Source organism: Ovis canadensis, chromosome 14 (assembly GCF_042477335.2).
Source record: "Ovis canadensis isolate MfBH-ARS-UI-01 breed Bighorn chromosome 14, ARS-UI_OviCan_v2, whole genome shotgun sequence".
Lineage (NCBI taxonomy): Eukaryota > Metazoa > Chordata > Mammalia > Artiodactyla > Bovidae > Ovis > Ovis canadensis.
In genome coordinates, this window is record NC_091258.1 from 65,008,663 (window position 1) to 65,016,837 (window position 8,175).

Genomic DNA, 8,175 nt, shown 5'->3' on the forward strand with positions numbered 1-8,175 from the left:
ACTTAACAAAAATGTATCGATCACAATACTATATACATCAAGCACAGTTGTAGACATGGGGGACGCTGAGTAAACAAAATCTCCTGCTCTCAGGAAGTTTATGTTTTTATGGGAGAGGAAGATAATAAACCTCTCATTTGGGTTTCCCTGGTGGCTCAGATGGTAAAGAATCCACCTGCAAGACAGGAGACCCGGATTCGATCCCTGGGTCGGGAAGATCCCCTGGAGAAGAAAATCTCAACCCACTCCAGCATTCTTGCCTGAAAAAATCCCATGGACAGAGGATCCTGGTGGTCTACAGTCTATGGGGTCGCCAAGACCGAGTGACTAACACTTCACATCATGATATTCCATATCATAATGAGGACTCTGGAAAACACAGTTTGGGAAGAGAAGTGCGGATGCTGCCAAAGGGGTGCCCTTTCTAAAAAATTGCATTTATATTTTATATTTATTATTTATTTGGCCGTGCAGGGTCTTAGTGGTGGCGCACAGGATCTTAGTCTTCTTTGGAGCATGCAGGTTCTTTTCATTGCAGCATGTTCACTCATAGATGCAGTATTTGGGATCTAGTTCCCTGACTAGGGAACCCAGGCCCCCTGCACTGGGAGCTCGGAGTCTTAGCCACTGAACCACCAGGGAAGTTCTGGGGTGCACTTTTATGCAGAGAGGATTTAGAGTGTCATCTGAATGAAGACCTGAAAAGGGCTGACAGAGGGCCATGCAGAGGTCTGGAGAGCGAGTGGGAGGCATTCTAGGGAGAAGGAACGTCAAACACAAAGGTGCCGGTGTAGGAGCAGTTGTGGTTTAGTTGCCAGGTTGTGTTGACTCTGCGACCCCATGGACTGCAGCACGCCAGGCCCCCCTGTCCCTCACCATCTCCCAGAGTTTTCCCAAGTTCATGTCCACTGAATCTGTGATGCCATCCAACCATCTCATCCTCTGTCACCCCCTTCTCCTGCCCTCAGTCTTGCCCAGCATCAGGGTGTTTTTCCAATGAGTCGGCTCTTCACATCAGGTGGCCAAAGTATTGGAGCTTCAGCTTCAGCCTCAGTCCTTCCAATGAGTATTCAGGGTTGATTTCCTTTAGGACTGACTGGTTTGATCTCCCTGCTGTCCAAGGGACTCTCAAGAGCAGTAAGGAATACCTAATGTAATACAGCATAACAGAAAGAGCGGGGATGGAGATACCCAGGGGTCATTAATTCAGCAGTTCCTAAAGTCACTGAGAACCTACCTTGCTGTCCTGCTGTCCTCAGCATGTCGGTGTTTGCACAGTGGTGGCCAGAGCTCCATCATCATTTGTACAACCACATCCAAAGCTGGGAGAGGAGGCTTCCCGTCTCTGTCTTGTCAGAAACCCCATCATCAAGCAGACTCTGTCATGTCCCGTCAGCCGATCTGTGGCAAGGTGATGGATTATCTCGACTGACTTTGCCTAATCAAGATTCAAGGGCTTCCCAGGTGGTTCAGTGATAAAGAATCCTCCTGCCAACACAGGAGACATGGGTTCGATCCCTGGGTCAGGAAGATCCCCTGGAGAAGGAAATGGATGGCAACCCACTCCAGTATTTTTGCCCTAGGATACTCCAGTATCCTAGGAAATCCCATGGACAGAGGAATCTGGCGGGCTAGAGTCCATGGGGTCGCAAAGAGTTGGACGTGACTTAGCTTGAATGACAACAATCTCTAAATTGACAGAGGCAAATAAATGATTGAAAGAATATAAAAGTCATCAGAAGGCTCTTCACCTCCTTTACCCCACTGCACTCGTTTCCTCTTTGCCTCTGGCTCCTACCCAGTCTCCTTCATACCCGCCTCTTCCTCATTCTAACCCTCTCACTGAATTTCCCCTTTTCTCTGGCTCTCCAGCTGCCACTTCCTGTCTTGACACGTAGTTTCCCCTAGAGTTGACAAGTCTCTGGGAGTTCCTGGTAAATGCTACATTATACCCTTAAACAGATAAGGGGAAACAAAAATTAAAAATTAATAAGAAAACCTTGCCAAATCCCGGTAAATATTGGAGCTACACTATCCACTTTAAATCCCACATAGAACCTGTAGACAGGACCCTTAAAAAACCTGGCAGGAGCCAACAAAAGGTGAAAATTCTTACCCGAATCAGCTCTCCCGCATCTCCATCTGTAGTGGCCAGTTGAGAGAAGAATATAACATTTCACATTGTCTCCTCCTTTCCAGATCCAGACCTCTTCCTCTCCCAGAGATAACCACTGTCTTTCTTTCCTTCCTTTCCCCCTCCCCCCTTTTTGCTGCAGAACACGTAGGAATCTGCCTGCAATGCCGGAGACGCCGGTTCGATTCCTGGAGTATCCCCTGGAGAAGGAAATGGCAACCCACTCCAGTATTCTTGCCTGGGAAATCCCATGGACAGAGGAGCCTGGTGGGCTACAGTCCATGGGGTCACAAAGAGTCAGACACGACTAAGGTACTAAGCACAAACGTGGGATTTTAGTTCCCTAGCCAGGGATTGAACCCATACCCTCTGCAGTGAACGCACAGATTCTTTTACTACTATGATTATTCACTGGTTTATTTTTGGCTGTGCTCTGCCTTTATTGCTGCTCCTGGGCTTTCTCTGGTTGCGGTGCCCGGGCCTCTGGTTGCGGTGGCTTCTCTCGTTGCAGAGCTTGGGCTCCAGAGTGCTGGAGCTTCAGTGGATGTGGTGCACCGGCTTAGCTGCCCGGTGGCATGTGAAATCTTCCGGTACCAGAGATTGAACCCGTGTCCCCTGTATCGGCAGGTGGATTCTTATCCACTGCACCACCTGGAAAGTCCCTGAGATAAATTTTCTTTAAGGCCCTTTCTTTTAAGCTAAAATATACCTGGGTGGTAGAGGAGAGCTATAGCCATCTGAGAAGATAAGCTGAACTTTTTCCAACTGTCCTTTTATAACTAGTGTGTATTTTGTATTGTTGTACCTGATTCATGGAAGAAATGTTAAAATGAAACTATTAAGGTCTCTGTATCTGTCTCTGCTTATGTGTGTCAATAAGTGTGTTATAGATGTGTGGTTTTTTTTTTTTTTTTACTTTTGGATGGTATTACAAAAATGAATGTGTAAAAGAATTCTATCGAATTGGCTTAAAGAAAATCAAGTGCTTGCATAAATTAAGTATTCATAAAACTTTAGGAAATACAGTAGAACATCACCAAAATGCTTTTCAGGTTCATGTGATCTGGGAAAATATTCAATATTAGAACTACTTTGTTTGTTGGTTCGATTAAAATAGACATGTCTTTGAATTATAAACATGGGATGTAATGCAAACATACAATTTTTATTCTACTTGGGTTTATTAGTAAAATAAGTTCAGGCCACAAAATTTGTCAGTAAGAAAAGTAAGTTGGTTTGAAGAAACTTTCACAAATAATCTAAATAGTTGGTGTTTAGTCACCAGGTCGTGTCCAACTGTCTTGCCACCCCTGCCAGGGGTGGCCCAGTAGCCTGCCAGGCTTCTCTGTCCATGGGATTTCCCAGGCAAGAATACTGCAGTGGGTTGCCATTCCCTCCTCCAAAATTAAATAGATGTAAGTAGAATAAAAAGTTTAAAGGAGAATTTTACAAATAGTTTCCCCATATCTTTTGGTAACCTGGAAACCTTAGTTTTGCTAAGATCAGTTAAGTGAAGTGAAAGTGAAGTCACTCAGTCATATCTGGCTCTTTGCGACCCCATGGTCTGAAGCCTACCAGGCTCCTCCATCTACAGAATTTTCCAGGCAAGAGTACTGGAGTGGGTTGCCATTTCCTTCCCCAGGGGATCTTCCCAACCCAGGGATCGAACCCAGGTCTCCCACATTGTAGACAGACGCCTTACCATCTGAGCCACCGGGGAGTCAAGTTCAGTTAAATAATGAGTTAAGCCAAAATCACTGAATATCCAGATCATTTCCAAATAAGATAAAACACTGAAACACTAAATATTGAACATAGGTTTATCATTTTGGGCTTCCTTTAGACATTTGGGCTTATTGGTAAATATGTTTGATGCCACACTGAGAAAATGTTCCATGAGAAAGTATGTTTCTGGAAGTTATAAAAAGTATATCTAAATTTGCCAAGCCACAGAATGCTAATTAGAAAAGAAAGTTCATAATTCTTTACTCTTTTATAGTCACTAAAAGTTGAGGTTTCTAAGGGTTTCTTGAAAGTCACTCAGTCATGTCCAACTCTTTGCGACCCCATGGACTATATAGCTCATGGAATTCTCCAGGCCAGAATACTGGAGTGGGTAGCCTTTCCCTTCTCCAGGGGATCTTCCCAACCCAGGGATCGAACCCAGGTCTCCTGCATTGCAGGCAGATTCTTTACCAGCTGAGCCACCAGGGAAGCCCTTCTAAGTTAAGAATTCTAATTAATATATGCAATTAAAGCTACTGGAAATGATAAGGGAAATAACTCAGTATGCAAGAAAAGTAAGATATGGGTTTGTTGTTATTGTTATTGTTAGAAAGGGTATGAGAGGACTTCCCTAGTGGCCCAGTGGTTAAGAGTCCACCTGCCAGTGCAGGGGACATGGGTTCCATCCCTGGTCTGGGAAGATCCCACATGCTGGGGAGCAACCAGGCCTGTGAGCCGCAACTAGCACCCTAGAGCGTGTGCTCTGCAACAAGAGTAGCCACTGCAATGAGAAGCCTGGGCACCGCAGGTAGAGAGCAGCTCCGGCTCTCCACAACTAGAGAAAGCCCGTGTGCAGCCAAAAACACAGATACAATTAAAAAGTGTACGAGAAAATTAAAAATTAAAAAGTGTACGCAGTATGGAGATGCATTTTTGTTGAGGGAAATGAAAGTGATTTTGTCTTAAAATAAAGCTGGTTGTTTCGGAAAGGGAAAGAAATGAAAATGAACACAGGAATCTGAAGGTTTGTGGAAAAGGAATCTGGGAAAGAAATCTTACGGTGTGATCAAGCTGGATAAGATTGAAAAAAAAATTAAATAGTGTACTTATGTGTAAAATTGGAACTTAACCTTCTTTCATCTGCTAAAATGACAGCTTCTTGGAGTATGGGTCTGCTTCTGAGAGGGGGTTGTTAAAGGCTTCCCTTTTGTTAAAAATTTTTTTAATTGGAGGAAAATTGCTTTACAATGTTGTGTTGGTTTCTGCTGTACAAAAATGTGAATCAATTTCCCTTACTTTTTAAGTAATATGCCTAGAAAGCAAAGATTCTGTGTTTTGTTAAAATTATTTCCTGGGCTTCATGTCATCTTAATCAGATCTTTGATTACTTAAGGAAAACAGAGACTCCTCAATATTTAAAGAGCTAAGTTTTGCTCAGAACTATGAAACTTTCTACATTTACCTTAGAAATCTTTTTGTCACTTTGGTAAAGTAGATAATAATTATCATTTCATGATAGTCTGTGATCCAATTTAGTCAATGTCTAAAATCTTTTGATATTTTTGCCAAACTTCTCCCAAACCAAATTCTAAAGAAAGTCTTTTTGATCTAAAGTAACTTTGGGGATTTCCAGAGGGCTTCTGGAACATTGCAAAAAAATTGTTCTCTTTATGGAAAACAGAATTTTAAATTAACTAGGCTTCTTTGGTATGTTAAATGACATGAGAAGCAATGTCAAGTAAGTGATGATAAATGTTCTTAAGTTATATTGCATGGGTGAATATTATTAATATGTGTTCTAGAAACTGTATAAAATCCTAACATTCTGATATGTTGTGGCATAATGTTTTCAGTTGTAATTCTAGTTACTGTCTTAAAATGCATGTCACAGAAACAATGGCATTTTCTTGTCAATTGCGTTGAACTAAACTCTCATCAGATATCTAGCCATTGGCATTTTTAAGCCTTTTGTCATTTATAGACCGTTATTCTTTTATCCTGACGCTTTCACAAAAACGTTCCTGTAGAAGTACTTCATAGTCAAAGAGATTCAAGGAAAGGGCTTTTCACAAGTACAGGTTTCTGATAACTTGAAGATCATCAAACTGAACTAGGTAAGAATTTCCAGAGCTAATGGAAAAACTGGATTCAAGAAGAACAAGTATTAATCACATAGGATTGAATGAAATGAGAGGATTATAATTTTTAAATCACTTTTCATTTGAAACCATACTGTTCCTTAGTGTTTGTGTTTTCAAGTTTAAGGAAACCTTTTGTCTTCAGCTGGGCTTCCCAGGTGGCGTGAATGGTAAAGAACCCGCCTGCCAAGGCAGGAGAATCAGGAGATGTAGGTGCGATCCCTAGGTCAGGAAGATCCCCTGGAGGAGGGCTTGGCGATCCATTCCAGTATTCTTGCCTGGTGAAAATACCATGGAGAGGAGCCTGGCAGGCTATAGTCCACGAGGGTCACAAAGAGTCAGACACAACTGAGAGACGAACATATACATTTTTGTCTTAAGCTATCATGACTTATAGCCATTCGGCAAAGTATACCTTTGTAAACAAAAATGAAACATTTACTTTCTCTTTCTACCTGATCTCTCCAAAATTTGGAAATCCTTGCACATTAGTCTCGTGGGAATATAGTTAGCTATTTACATAAGTTCAATAAAAATCTGTCCTCCCTGGCGGACAGATTCCTTGGTGGTCCAGCGGTTAAGACTCTGCTTCCACTGAAGAAGGCATGATTTCGATTCCTTGGTGGGAAACTAAACTCCCACATACCATGCAGCAACCCACTTCCTCCCCCCAAAAAGCTATTCTTCTAATAACAGGATAATTAGAAACACTGGATGTATTACCAAGATGTTGACTGGAATATTGTAGTCAACAGAGATATACATAGGCTTAAATATGACCAGACAGCTTTAAGGAGTGACTTTAACTTTGGTATGACTTCCTGGCCTTGAGAGTTCTTTTTAAGCATTTACTCTGAGACTCCCTATAAAAATTTCTAACAAAGCAGTCTTAAAAAGAGCGTATTAATGTATGGTCAATCACTGCTCTTACTGTATTTATGTCAACAATTGGGCAACATTTCATGCAAATAAATTTATTTTGACTGTGTGTGGGTTTTGGGGTCTTGTTTGTTGGTGTGTGTGTGTGTGTGGCTTGTGAGATCTTAGTTCCCCAACCAGGGATTGAACCTGGGCCCCCAGCAGTGAAAGTGCTTAGTCCTAATCACCGGAACGCCAGGGGATTCCCTGTGTATCTTTGATAAAAATGAGGGCAATTGTAGAGAGAAAGAAATTATGTTTGCACCTTTATATATATTCTAATCTTGTCAACAGTCTCTGAGGTTTTATTATATACCTATAAACTGAATGGATCTTGGAAATTCTTCTGCGTGTGTATGTGTGTGTGTGGTCAGCATCTTTGCAACCCCATGCACTGTGGCCTGCCAGGCTCCTCTGTCTATGGGATCCTCCAGGCAAGAATACTGGAGTGAGTTGCCATGCCCTCCTCCAGGGAATCTTCAAAACCCAGGGAATCAAACCGTCATCTCTTGCATCTCCTGCATTGGCAGGTGGGTTCTTTCCCACTGTGCCACCTGGGAAGCCCCTGAATTCTGCTAGTTTCCACAGATATCTGGCTATTAATCCCCACACTAATGTTTCAATCAGTAGAAACAAAGGATCCGCTGCCCTGGATCTCCTTGGAAGGGACTACACCAGGTCTTCCTCATTACCTGGATGGCAGCCAAACTTCAGGCACTGGAAACTTGGACACACATTTCACAGCTGAAATGGCCCTGCCTGGCATCTGATCCTGTGAAAATGCTAGAGACCTCCGGATCAAATTGACTGGGAAGAGATGTAGTTGACACTGCGGCGGACTGTTTCCTCCCAAGATGCCAGACAGAGACTTTGTACTTGAGCTAAACATAAAACACGTTCTTTCTTCTTGCCTGTCTTTCCTTTACTCTGTCACGGGTCTGGAAAGATCATGCCATCATCCATTTCTCCCAGGCCATCGCTATAACCTTTCAGACGGTGCTGGATTCATCATCCAAAACTCTGATCTGTTGAAGCAGGTCACAAAGAGGAAAAGAAATATCCTATATCCGCCCATATATTGGAATCTAGAAAAATGGGAGAGACAAACTTATCTGCAGGGCAGGAATGGAGATGCAGAGGGAGAGGGGATGGACATGTGGGCCCAGAGGGAAAAGGGGAGGCCGGGATGCACTGGGGGAGGAGGATTGACGTATACACACTATCGTGTGAAAAATAGCTAGCTAGTGGGAAGCTGCAGTG